Here is a 14,886-nt window from a genome sequence, read left to right on the forward strand (position 1 = left end):
TTTTTTTTTATCATGAATAAGTAATCCTTTCTAAAATATTTAGCAGTCATACGTCTGTGCTTTGCTCATATATTGTTGCATTAATATACCAATGTACAATCATTAATATATGATAAAAACATGCAATAAAAAAATGGGCAAATCCTCTACCCACATCAACTGTAAAGCTACATAACACTGTAAGCTCTTTGTCAAGACACCTAATTGTGTTCTTCGAGTCAAGGGTAAAGGATAAAAGTGTGGTTTGTGAGACACTGAGGCCGCGTACACACGATCAGTCTAAACCAATGAAAACAGAGTGAAGGACCGTTTCATCGGTCCAAACCGATCGTGTGTGGGCCTCTTCGGTCAGTTATCCTTCGATCAAAAAAAAGAGAACTTGCTTTAAAATTTGACCGATGGACGCCTAACCGATGGGTCAAAACCGATCGTTAGTATGCAAAAGCATTGGTCAAAAGGCCGCACATGCTCAGAATCAAGTCGATGCATGCTTGGAAGCATTGAACTTCGTTTTTTTTAGCACGTCGTGTGTTTTATGTCACCGCGTTCTGACACGATTGTTTTTTTAACCGATGGTGTGTAGGCACATCAGACCATTAGTCAGCTTCATTGGTTAACCGATTTCGGTTAACCGTTTTCATCGGTTTTGACTGATCGTGTGTACGCGGCCTTACAGGCACCAAAAAGGTACCTACACATTAAGCATTTTGTTACCTTAGACACATTTTAACCAGGTCAGGATTACTTTTTACTGTTAATTTGGATTGTTTAATTAAAGCTTACACTTAGGGGGTGCGGCTGGACAAAGATGTGAGTGGTCGCATCCACAGCAGCTCTCTGATCCCATCCTAATTTCCATCATCCTACAAAGGACAAATTTCATCCGAACCCAGCAAGACAGCAAGCCTTCGATCACCTACACACCCTGTAGCAACCCTGTGTTTTTTTTTAAGTTGCTACAAACATGACAAAGAAGGAGGAAGTGGCAGACCGATCTAGCCAAAATGGTTCCAGAGCATTTCCACAGTGGGGGATGAGGAACAAGCTAAGAGACACTGCTACCCAGCTTGAGAGATTCATCTGAACTCTCACTAAGTAAAAGCAACAGGACTAGGGATGAGCTTCGTATTCGAGTCGAACTCATGTTTGACTCGAACAACGTATGTTTGATCGTTCATCGAATGACGAATGTTTTGGGCCATTGGCGCCAAATTCGAGTGGCGTGTCACAGCCCATAATTCACTGCGGAGTCGCAGTGCATTGCTGGCTGATGATTGGCCGAGCATGCAGTATGACCCACATGCTTGGCCAATCACAGCGCGCAAAAAACGGAGAGCCATAATTGGCCAAAGCCAGGGTGGCTTTGGCCAATTATGGCTCAGGGGGTTTAGTACACGCCCCACAATATATAATGTTGCCTGGAAGTCGGCCTTGTGTAGTGTGTTGGTGGTTTACAGAGAGAGACAGAGAGAGAGAGAATGTCATTTTTTGGAGTTAGATAGAGCAGGCAGGCTAGTCAGTTAGAGTTACAGTGTGTAGAGCATACTGTATATATGCATCCCAGGTGTTGTATATATATATATATATATATATATTTATACACTGTATTGAGTTTAGCTAGATCCGCTCTTCCTAATTTAAAGGCAGGCAGGTGATTGTGCTAGCTGCAGTATTTTCACGTGGTGTACTGTCTGTGTCCTCTGTACAGTGTGCACCTTAAGCTACCCAATAGATTTGCTGGTGTTTCTCATATTAATTCCTAAAGGCAGTAGAGCTGCACGATTCTGGGAAAAATGAGAATCACAATTCTTGTGCTTAGAATGAAGATCACGATTCTCTCAGGATTCTCAAATAAATGCATGGTGCTTTTGTTAGCATGCATTTTTATTTTTGTGATATTTTTTTTATTTACACACATTATATATATATATATATATATATATATATATATATATATATACATATATATATATATATATATATATACATGCACTTTGGTGCTATTGTGGGGTGGCAGTCAGTTCATTCTCAAATTAATAGGCTGTTCTGCAGCAAGGCACATACTCTGATGCATCGCATAGATGTGAAGTTGAACCTTTAAAACACAGTCAGGAGGCCGAGGGGCACAAAAAAAAACGCATTTTCTAAAAATAATTTGTCATTGAGACAGAAAGTGAGGTGCAATCTTCTGAACAGATGCGCACAGACAGCAAAACAAATGTTACAGGAGTGATAATCCCTCTCTATGTTTTCCAAAAAGCTTAAAAAATAGATTTTTTTGGCTGGAGCTACACTTTAAAAAAGTACCAGTTCAAAATTACAAACAGATTATACTTAACAACAAACCTACAGTCCCTGTCTTGTTTGCACCGCCTGTATACTGCTGTTAAAAGTATATAGGGCCAAAGGGGCTGGTAATGACCTGGGGGAGGGGGGCGGGGAAACCCATGCTATTTTTCTCAATGATTTTCATCCATATTGCAGACATTACATTAAAGCCACAAGCAGTTTTAAAATACTTTTTTTTATAGTAACACCCAGCAGGTACGATATTTAAAGGAATTTTTATATATTTTTTTTTACTTTAAGCATCATTAAAATCACTGCTCCAGAAAAAAATACAGTTTTTAAAACTTTTTTTTCCATTGATACATGTTCCCTGGGGCAAGACCCAGGTTCTCAAACCCGTTTTACGACAATAACTTGCATATTAGCCTTTAAAATTAGCACTTTTGAATCCTAACGTTCGAGTCCCATAGACTTCAATGGGGTTCTAAAAGTTTGCGCGAACGTTCGGTCCGTTTGAAGGTTCTGGTGCAAACCAAACGGGAGGGGGGGTGTTCAGCTCATCCCTAAACAGGACAAGCTTCACCCTGCACTTCCTGCTTTACACGATATCCCTGTGGCTAAAGGTGCAGACACACGGGTGAACGCTGCAGACACATTCAGTAATATCAGCAGCCATGACACTGACCCTGCACATGCTACACATGCCACCAGTGATAACAAGCCTCCTCTGTCTGATATCCTCATGGTGGTTTCACCTGAAAAACCAATAATAATCTCCTGCCTTTGGGTGTTTAGCTATACATGGGTGGTGTGGTCCACTCTCTAGTCTTGCAGCCCTCCTCAGAACAATGGGTATTCTTAGAACTGGAAAAAAGAAGGGAAGAAGGAGGGTGCATTACCAATGGTAAAATATTTTATTAAAACCATAAAAGCAATTTATACTCACAAACGGCCATATAAAAAGGCTTGTCAGTTAATCAGACTGCGTCCCTTGATACCTGCAGTCAGTACCTAATGTTGAGGGCATCAGATGATACCCCAAATGGCTGATGCATTTCAAGGGCGTACCTTTTTTCTCAGAGCCTAGAGGGTCAATGGCTCATCCCTCCTAGTTGTCCCTATATGTAGCCATGTATCCACACCACAGGTGGTGCTTACCCAAATAGGTCACGCCCATCTGCCTGGGCTAGCCCCACTCAGTGAATCAAAATTAATCAATAAATAAATAAATGAATAATTAAACAGATCGATCAATCAATAAATAGATAAATAGGGACAACTAGGAGGGATGAACCATTGACCATGTAGGCTCTGAGGAAAAGGGTACGCCCTTAAAACGTGTCAGCAATTTGGGGTACCATCTGATCCCCTCAACATCAGGTCCTGTCTGCAGGTGTTAAGGGACGCAGTCCAATTAACTGACAAGCCTTTTTATATGCTTGTTTGTGAGTATAAATTGCTTTTATGTTTTTAATAAAATATTTTACTATTGGTAATGCACAAGGTCGGTGTGCTACCTCCTTCTTCCCTTCTTTTTTCTGGTTTCACCTGCAACACATTGCTAGCTACTCTAACACAGAGCCTGAACAGCATTAGGGAAGATGTGTTAATCATTAGACAAGACACAAGGAATTTCAGAGAAAGGGTTACAGCAGGTTAGAGGACTTGGAGAATAGACTTTGCAGGAATAATGTCTGCATTGTGGGGCTACAGGAACCTTCTGAGAGAAGGTCCCATGTGAAGTTTATAGAAGGATGATCAAAGGACACTTTTGGGGCCAACAGCTTTACCCCTCTCCTTTCTCTGGAGCATACACACAGACAAATGCCTGCTGGTGCTCCTCCTAGACCCTTTCTTCCTATATTACTCAATTATAAAGATCAGTACATTTTACTTCAGAAGGCTAGGCAATGTGCTGACCTGAAAGTGGTGGGATCAAAGCTATAGTTCTTTCCAGACTTTTTTGTCAAGGTCCAGAGCCAGCCTGCAAAATACTCTAATGTGGGAAAACACCTACAAAAACTGGACATCCTACTCTACGATGTACCAAGCAAAGCTACACATGATGGCACAAGGCAATACTCAGTTATTTGGCCTCAAATTTGCTGGATCCCTTGATGATCCTTAATAGGCCAGGGGCCTGCTGTACTAATTTTTATGGCCACAAACGTTACTTGAAGAGAATTTTTGATAATGGACTACTGATCCCAGCGGCCTCAGGCTGAATTGATTTGACACTAACTCCACAGTCTTTCCTCTGGCTCTACACCCATCTCCCCTGGCGTGCCTCTTCCAGATCTCCACTGTGCTTTCACGCACCGACATCCGCCCTGGGTCCTTCCTGAAGGACTTACTCTGGACCGTGCAGACCAACTGTCTCTTCTAACTCCTGCTCCAGGACACCACTCCATGACCTCTCCATTGTAGCATAATCAATGCTTGGAGTTTCTTAGAATTTGTGGAGGTTTTTTTGTTCACCCGCCTCTTGAGGATTGACCACAAGTTCTCAATGGGATTATGGTCTGGGACGTTTCCTGGCCAAAGTTTTATTCCCCAAGCCACTTAGTTATAACTTTTGCCGTATTGAAAGGTGCTCCATCATGCTGGAAAAGGCATTGTTCCTCACCAAACTGTTCTTGCATGGTTGGGAGAAATTGATCTCAGAGCATGTTCTTGTACCATTCTTTATTCAACTGTATTATTAGGCAAAATTGTGAGTGAGCCCACTTCCTTGAGATGCAACTCCACACATGAATGGTCTCAGGATGCTTTACTGACGGTGACATGACACGGGACTGCTGGTAGCAGTCACCTTTTCTTCTCCAATGTTTTTTCTGGATGCCCAAACAATCTGAAAGGGGATTCATCAGAGAAAATTACTTTACCCAGTCCTCAGCTGTTCAATCCCTATAACTTTTGCAGATTATCAATCTGCCCTGATGTTTTTCCAGGGGTGAAGTGGCCTCTTTGCTGCCCTTCTTGACACCAGGCCATCCTCCAAAAGTCTTCTCCTAACTTTTTTGTGCAGATTCACTCACACCTGCCTGCTACCATTCCTGAGAAAGCTCTGCACTGGTGGTGTCTAGATTCTCAGATTCTAGATAGTTTATTCAGCTTTAGACTGAGAGCACTGCTCCCCTTCCAGATCCCACATTTGCTGTGTGGGGGATTGCAGTAAATAACTATAAAGATGCTGGTACTTTGTCTGACTTCAAATTAAACTGCTTTTTGTGTATGAAGTCCTTTACGTTCGACAGCACTTGAATCGTACAACATACTCTGTAAAGCACAGCAAAATACATTCTGGAAATAGGACACCATGAGAGAATGCATAGCTAACAAATGATAAAATAACTGGATAAAGTGTAGGATGCTATTTCTTTATAAATGTATTTAGTTTTGCAGCTTAGTCTGTTTGTCATACTATGTCATTAAATAGCTGTTGATGTGTGCAGAGCTCATTTTCTAATCAGGTATAATTTCATGTGACTTATGTTTAAACCTCACTTACCACCAACAAAGATGTTGGTAAAGTGAATCCGGATTATTTTTAAGTGAAAACATTATGTTGAATTTTTTTTCTTTTTAAGTTTTTCAAGGCAAAGTTCAAAATCCTATGGAATAACAAAACATGTCACAGTTTAGATTTATGCATGCTAAAGTTTAAATGATCTCACTGCTTTTCCCGTGTTCCTGTGAATAATTCCTGAACATTTTCTGCTCCATGTATGAATTTATAGGCAAACATCTGTCAATGTCAAAGTATCGAAGCCATCACAAATATTTGAACTGGTATTTCACAAGGGCTTAGAACATAAGTTTCCTGCAGTTGGACACTATCAATCAACTAAAAAATATCAAACTCCCATGTCAGAGATATCATTTGCAGCTTGTTTATTATTACTAAAAAAGTGTGGTATACATGCAGTGAAAGCTATGAGGGCAATATTTCAATTCCTGTTTTTGAATAATAAGTCAAAAACATATAAAAAGCGATTGATTATACCTTGCATTCACAACAGAAAACCTTTAAAAACACAAAGATGTATGCAGCTCTAAGATCTTGTTGTTGGAGTATTAACCTCTTCAGGTTCCCCCCTTTAGTAGTTTTACTGCTACAGGGCGGAACCTGTGCTCCAGATCATGTATATATATGTTATCCGACTCTTCCGGGTAGGGGGCGTGCAAGCATGCCACCGGTGTCTCATGTCCGCTGTGATCACATATAGTAGGATCCCAGGAGCGGGTTCCGTGGACTCGATGTCCGCTGGCACCCGCCGATGATTGAGCAGAGAGGCAGAACGGTGGTCTGTCTATGTTCACAAGGCAGATTGCCATTCTGACAGGAGGGAAGGTATGGATCCTATGTCTCTGCAAAGCAGGGACATGGATCCTTGTTCTCCCTCAAGTAAAAGCACCTCCCACAGCTTAGAAAAACACAGGCTGGGCACACAGCTAACACTTTAGTCGGCCTTGATGTTAACCCCTTCCTAGCCAGTTTTTTTAGTACAGTAACAGTGCATATTTGTAGCACTGATCACTGTATTAGTGTCACTGGTCCCCAAAAGGTGTAAAAAGTTTCAGTTAGTGTCCGATTGTCCACCCCAATATCGCGGTTCCAAAATAAGTCAGTGTTTGCCACCATTACTAGTAAAATAAATAAATATATAAAAATAAATAAACATATCCCATAGTTTGTAGACGCTATAACTTTTGCGCAAATCAATCAATATACGCTTATTGAAAAATTGGCCTGGTCATGAAGGGGTTGTAGATCTTCTGGAGGTCAAGTGGTTAAAAGAAACATATAGGAACCCTTAGGCTATTTAGGCATATATAATTAAATATATTTAATTTATAAGTAAAAAAGGCGCAAAACACAGGTACCTCAAGTAGTGGTACCCAATAGTCCAAGGGCAAAGGTAAGAAGGTGTGTATATACACATATATATGCACACATAGAACTATATGGCAGGGTATCAGTCAGGGCAGCCACCAAGAAAACCAAAAGCCGGTTCCGGTATACTAGGGAAAAAAACAAGAAGAGGGGCGCCTCTGAGTATGTATCGTAAGAATAATTTAATAAACAACAACATCCACTCACATGGAGAACAGGTAAGTTGCATTCAAATCTGGTTGCTGGGATAAAGAGATGAAAGTGGGACTGCAAGTCACAGCAAGTCCTGTAAAGCTGGCACCACATCAGATCCATGCAGGATGGAGTGGGATGGCTGAGCACAGCGTGGTTTTCTTCAGTGATCCAGACTTGGGCATATCCTAGTCTATCAGGAAAAATCCATCTGATAAGAATATGGGTTCCAGGTAAAAAGTGTAGTGGAGAGGGACAAGAGTCAGTGGTTATGGCAAGCTGCACTGTGGCTTTGGTGTGCACTCTGTCTCTGTAGATTGAAAAGTAAACACGGCTGTGTATTCAAAGTGAGACTAGAGGAGCATCACAGCACGGTGCCTGGCAATGACATCACACACATGCAACATGTTTCAAAGCTAGCAAGCCATTGATGGAAAAAAGGCCACACCTCTTTTTCAAGCAATGTTCGATTCTATTCTATTAATTAACATTGAGCAAACTTTGACCCTCTACCTCACAGTCAGCAGACACATTCCAGCCAATCAGCAGCATACCCTTCCTCCCTGACCCTCCCACCTCTAGGGTAGCATCCATTTTAGATTCATTCTAAACCTGTATTCTTAGTGAGAGGAGGGACAGTGTTGCTGCTGCTGATTTTATAGGGAAAGCGCTAGCTAGGCCAGTGTACTCCAGTCCTGAAAGACTCATCTGATCTCTGCTGTTAGAACAGCACCCCAAACAGCCCTTGTTAGGGCTAATCAATCAGTCTGCTTTTTTTTTTCTCTGTAATCTGTGCTGTGTGGTTTACAGAGAGAGACAGAGAGAGAGAGAGAGAGAGAGTGTATTTTTTTGGAGTTAGATAGAGAAGGCAGGCTAGTCAGTTAATGTTACAGGGCCGGATTCAGAAAAGAGATACGGCGGCGTATCTCCTGATACGCCGTCGTATCTCTGAGTGCGGTCGGTCGTATCTATGCGCCTGATTCAGAGAATCAGTTACGCATAGATATCCCTAAGATCCGAGTGGTGTAAGTGTCTTACACCGTCGTATCTTAGGCTGCATAATCACGCTGGCCGCTAGGTGACGCTTCCGTATAGTTATGCGAGGAATATGCTAATTTGGTATTTACGCCGATTCAGAAACGTACGTCCCGCCGGCGCATTTTTTTACGTCGTTTACGTTAGGCTATTTTCCACGTATAGTTACCTCTGCTATATGAGGCGTAGCTAATGTTAAGTATGGCCGTCGTTCCCGTGCCGAGTTTTTAAAATTTTACGCCGTTTGCGTAAGTCGTTTGCGAATAGGGCGGGACATCATTTACGTTCACGTCGAATCCAATACGTCCTTGCGCGTACTTTGGCGCAATGAACACTGGGATATTTTACGGACGGCGCATGCGCCGTTAAAAAACGTCAAAAACGCGGGGTCAAGTAAAATTTAAATACAACACGCCCCCAACATCCCCATTTGAATTAGGCGGCCTTACGCCGCAACACATACGTTACGCCGTCGTAACTAAGGGCGCAAGTTCTTTCTGAATACAGAACTTGCGCCCAAAGTTTCAGCGGCGTAACGTATCGGAGATACGTTACGCCAGAGGAAAAATTTGCTCATCTTTCAGAATCCGGCCCACAGTGTGTAGAGGATATATATACATCCCAGGAGTTGTACATATATTTATACACTGTATAGTTTAGTTAGATTAGAGGTGCAGGGTGCTGTTTAATATAAAGGGGTCCAGTGGTGCAGGGTGCTATGTAAAGGGGCCCAGAGCTGTGGGGTGCTGTGTAATGTTAGGGACCCAGTGGTGCAAGATGCTGGATAATATAAAGGGGCCCAGTGGTGCAAGCTGCTGTGTAATATAAAGGGGTCCAGTGGTGCTGGGTGCTATGTAGAGGGGCCCAGAGCTGTGGGGTGCTGTGTAATGTAAGGGGCCCAGTGGTGCAAGCTGCTGCATAATATAAAGGGGTCCAGTGGTGCAGGGTGCTATGTAAAGGGGTCCAGAGCTGTGGGGTGCTGTGTAATGTAAGGGACCCAGTGGTGCAAGCTGCTGTGTAATATAAAGGGGTCCAGTGGTGCAGGGTGCTATGTAAAGGGGTCCAGAGCTGTGGGGTGCTGTGTAATGTAAGGGGCCCAGTGGTGCAAGCTGATGTGTAATATAAAGGGGCCCAGTGGTGCAAGATGCTGTGTAATATAAAGGGGTCCAGTGGTGCTGGTTGCTATGTAGAGGGGCCCAGAGCTGTGGGGTGCTGTGTAATGTAAGGGGCCCAGTGGTGCAAGCTGCTTTGTAATATAAAGGGGTCCAGTGGTGCAGGGTGCTATGTAGAGGGCCCAGAGCTGTGGGGTGCTGTGTAATGTAAGGGGCCCAGTGGTGCAAGCTGCTGTGTAATATAAAGGGGTCCAGTGGTGCTGGGTGCTATGTAGAGGGGCCCAGAGCTGTGGGGTGCTGTGTAATGTAAGGGGCCCAGTGGTGCAAGCTGCTGTGTAATATAAAGGGGTCCAGTGGTGCAGGGTGCTATGTAGAGGGGCCCAGAGCTGTGGGGTGCTGTGTAATGTAAGGGGCCCAGTGGTGCAAGCTGCTGTGTAATATAAAGGGGCCCAGTGGTGAAAGCTGCTGTGTAACATAAAGGGGTTCAGTGGTGCTGGGTGCTATGTAGAGAGGCCCAGAGCTGTGGGGTGCTGTGTAATGTAAGGGGCCCAGTGGTGGAAGCTGCTGTGTAATATAAAGGGGTCCAGTGGTGCAGGGTGCTATGTAAAGGGGTCCAGAGCTGTGGGGTGCTGTGTAATGTAAGGGGCCCAGTGGTGCAAGCTGCTGTGTAATATAAAGGGGCCCAGTGGTGCAAGCTGTTGTGTAATATAAAGGGGTCAAGTGGTGCAGGGTGCTATGTAGAGGGGCCCAGAGCTGTGGGGTGCTGTATAATGTAAGGGGCCCAGTGTTGCAAGCTGCTGTGTAATATAAAGGGGTCCAGTGGTGCTGGGTGCTATGTAGAGGGGCCCAGAGCTGTGGGGTGCTGTGTAATGTAAGGGACCCAGTGGTGCAAGCTGCTGTGTAATATAAAGGGGTCCAGTGGTGCAGGGTGCTATGTAAAGGGGTCCAGAGCTGTGGGGTGCTGTGTAATGTAAGGGGCCCAGGCTCACAGTGTAAACTGTGCCCACCTGTCCAGTGCCACATCTCATCTATATTGTGTTGGCACAGTTGATAAGATATAAAAACAAAATTCACTGCAATACATAATAGTAGTCATTTGTCTGCCAGGGTGTCTTTGCCTCACAGGGTAAACTGTGCCCACCTGTCCAGTGCCACATCTCATATCTGGTTCCACAGTAGCTTGCACGCATAGTACAACTTAACTAATCTAAAAAAATGATGGGCAGAGGCAGGCCACCCCGCAGGGGCCGTCGTGGTCATGGTGCTGTGATTCCCTTTGGCCCTAGAATAATGCCCAGTGTTCAGAGGCCACGTACCCTGAACTCAAAAAGTTCTGAGGACATAGTCAGAGTTTGGTCTTTCACTGTGAACCCTAACCCTATTACAGACAGGGTTAGGGTTACAGACCCTATCTGTAACCCTAACCCTGTCTGTAACCCTAACCCTAACCCTTACACTTACCTGATCGATACAACATTATACCTGATGTTTTAAAGCACGTTATTCCAAACAATTTATGAATGTTAGGTGATTTATGCCCTTTATGGATTAAAAACGGACTCTGCGACAACTATGTAATTTTCCATGGGAGTTTTGCCATGGATCCCCCTCCGGCATGCCACAGTCCAGGTGTTAGTCCCCTTGAAACAACTTTTCCATCACTATTGTGGCCAGAAAGAGTCCCTGTGGGTTTTAAAATTTGCCTGCCCATTGAAGTCTATGGCGGTTCCGCCGTTCGCGAACCGAAAATTTTAGGTTCGCGACATCACTATTAAATGACTGGTGTCTACTGATTACTTATGAAAAACAACACATTTTAAAAAGGGCCAGAAGAACAGCAAATATTCAAAGTTATGAAAAGGGAGAAGATACATACTGTATTTATCGGTGTATAACACGCACAGGTGTATAACACGCACCCTAACATTAAGAGGGAAGTTTCAGGAAAAAAAACTTTACACAGCCCCCCTGCGGATAACACGCAGGCATAGTTTACCCTCTATTTTCAGGGTAAAAAAGTGAGTGTTATACGCCAATAAATACAGCTGGGAAAATGAATTACACAAAACATATGTGATAGGTAGAAAATATTATAAAAGTGCTCAAGTGCTAAAACAGCTTCTTTGGTTTGTAACAAAGTCATAACAAATTGACAGATAAGTATATAGTTAAACTCAAACAAAAACCCTGAATTTTGGCATTACAATTCAAATTCCCTTCTGTAATAAGTTGAACATCTTGAATTCTTTAGAATCTTAAATTACATTACATAGAGGACTGTGAGAAAACATGCAGCTGTGTTTGTTCTTTTATATTGTGACTCTAGAGGAAAAATTTCGAAAAAAATGGCAAACTCTAGTGCATGGCAATAGTTTTGTCATCTTTTTAATCAATCTGTATACATTTTCATTTAATAAAAGAATATCATTAAGAACACTGTGTGAAACCTCAGGCAATAGAATATAATGAAGCATATCCTTTTTGTTTCCTATGCAGTAGAAATCTGATACTTCATTTGCTTAATACAAACATTTTTAATAAAGACGCACAATTTTAAAAGATGATGTGCAATAATCCATAATGGCCACTTATATTTAATTGTACTGTATACTCAGTAAAAGGGTTAAACACACTTTACACAATCAATAATGAAGATAATGTACATAAAGAATTCCCTAATCACAGTTTATAGGTATTAGTACTGTGCGTGATAACTTTCTACTGTGACCTGTAATTATTTTTTAAATAAAGCTTTTAAAACAAATCTGGATTTTTAAAAGAACAAAACACCCATTTAATATTAAAAATGTCCCTATAATTACTTTTCACTGAATTGCATGAATGTTTTCATTAATTTCATGTGAGCTTCTTGGCTTAATAAATTCCCTTGTGCATGCAAAAAAATAAAATTGCAGCTATTAGTCAGGGAGACTTTAAAAACGAAAGGATATTAATAACATACTTTGAATGTATTCCTAACATACTGCATGAGTTAGATATTCTTATAAACACGTCCAAAGTGTAAAAATTTCCAATTTAAATTTTATCCTCATTTCATACTGGAGAATATCTATTAAAAATAAAGAAAATGCCATGTGGATGTGACAACGAACTATAGTTAATTCCTCCTTTAGGAAGCAAGCTTTACAAAACTAGCCAAGACTTTCTGTTCATTACGGTAATTTCACCATTTGTTGTCATGTTTCTAACTGTAAATGTTATATTGCACCAATAATTAAAGCTTTGCTCTTTATGCCTTAATACTTATTAAAGAAAAATTACTAAAGCCCCAAATGCAGGTGCATTTTAGGATAATCCATTGGGACCCATTCAGCAGTCCATGTTGTAGACACATTACAGCTAAACTCCAGCTATTGTTAAAAATGCACCTTGCAGTAGGTTGGCCTGCAGGAGAGTGATTTTTTTTTTGTATTTTCACCATAGTCATTAAACCCTAGACAAAACATGGGGTGGGGTGTCCACCAATGCAAAGTGAATTTTTATGTATATCTGAAGTTCAGCTTTAAACCAGTTTTTTTTTTTAAAAGCCTATGGCGTGTGAACACACCCAAAAAACTCCACCCGGTGCAGAAAAAATGTGCACACACATAAAGAGTGTTAAAAAAAACGTGCAGATGGGTGCAACGTCAAGTGGTCCTCCTGTGAAGAAAGGACCCAAAACCCTGATCCCCCAGGGCGTTAGGCTCCAGACGGGGACTGAGGTACTGTGGTCCGAGCAACCGAAGCCGACACAGACCCAACTTCCTCGGAGGGACTGCCGAAACAGAACCCTCCCAGTACTAGGTGGGGCTCCTCCGAAGGGAGACCCCATGAGAGCAGGCGAACTAATCCAGAAGGCCATGTCCACCTACTCCCAAGACGTTCAGGGCTGGCCCGAGGACCGGCACCCTACTGATCACACAGTGTAACAAAACGTGCACAACAAAAAAAGACAAGAAGTGACAAACATAGGCCATAAATAAAATAAAGTGGGGGAAGGGATAGTGGAGAAGAGAGTGTAAGAAGTGGCCATTGTGGTGAAACAATGACCAGGCCCTCCGGCCAGGAATAAAAAATTCATCCGGTCCTAGCCAAAAGGCCCGGCCCAGGAGGCAGGTGCTAAAAAAAGCGTGTATCTGGTGCAGTGACCGTGGTATCTTAAATCAATGTGTCCCTCACACACAGTGATCTTCAGATACCCCTGGACTGCCACTCCAGGGGCACATGCACCATAGGCTTTTCGTTCCATATCCGACCCCCCGACCGGCCAGTGCAGCCCTCCACCCCTACCAGCCAACCCGGCGGATTTGCATGGTCCTACCCCGTTCCACCATACAGGGCATTACCAGCTCCTCCTACTGGATCGCTGACAGAGATAGCACTTACACCAGCCAGCCAGAAGGCCAGACTAGAACTCGGCAAAAAGACCAAGACCAAGCGCAGCACCCATCCTCACCAGGAGCACCCTTCCAGATGGCTCAGACTCAACCATGGGCCGGCCCCCAGTATCTGTCAGGCAGCACAGCGTAGTCCCTGCTGAAACCATCCTTCCAGGTGCAATGACGTCATTGGATTGCATCCACCCTCCCCATGTAGGAGGTGCTTCAGCGCTCCGCTGACAACTGATAAGGACAGATACCACACCTAGTCCTAGCCAAAAGGCCGAGAAGCGGCAGGGAAGACAACCACGATCAGCGCGGCCAGAGTGTGCAATAGCCGTGCCTCGCCCTGGGAGAACCACCTTCATGATCATGGTGTCTCCCCTGCCAGGTAAGTATTTTGTTTTGAGGAGGAACCAGAGTATACTATAACAACATTATATCAGCTTTAAACCAGTGCCTTACTAAGGCAAGGAAATGTTAATTCATACAGTGTTAAGACCACCTATTATTTTAATGGACTGGCAGTGGACCCTAACACACATAAAAATAGACCTGTATATTTTTTTTAAATGCAGCATACCACAATGCAGAAATTTACCCATATATGTGCATTACAGTAAAATGCAATTGTGCTGTGTTGCTTTTCATTTATGTGTCATTAAAAATGATTAGAACCACAATTGTATACTGTGGGTAACATTTTTTTATTTATTTTCCCAACATTTCTTTATTGGAGATTTACCATGAAAATAGAAGCATCAAACAAAGAAGTGTAAAAGAAGGTACACCATACCTAAGTATCAATGTTCAGCAATTTAAACATAAATTAGTAACAGGGGAGCAACAGGAAAAAACTGTCTTTAAGGGAGGTGCAATAAAGTTGTTACCAAATAGTTGCATCCAGCACCTTCTACTGTGAAAAATAGAGTGAAAAAAAAAAAACTAGAAGAGGGGGAGGGAAGGGCGAGGAAGCAGGAAA

The 14,886-nt window shown here is 42.8% G+C and overlaps 1 pseudogene; it reads right to left on the bottom strand.

The window, feature by feature from the left end:
• Positions 1-14,123: 14,123 nt before the first annotated feature.
• On the bottom strand, positions 14,124-14,303 carry LOC120942161 (annotated as a pseudogene).
• Between the last annotated feature and the right edge of the window lie 583 nt (positions 14,304-14,886).

Source organism: Rana temporaria, chromosome 5 (assembly GCF_905171775.1).
Source record: "Rana temporaria chromosome 5, aRanTem1.1, whole genome shotgun sequence".
Lineage (NCBI taxonomy): Eukaryota > Metazoa > Chordata > Amphibia > Anura > Ranidae > Rana > Rana temporaria.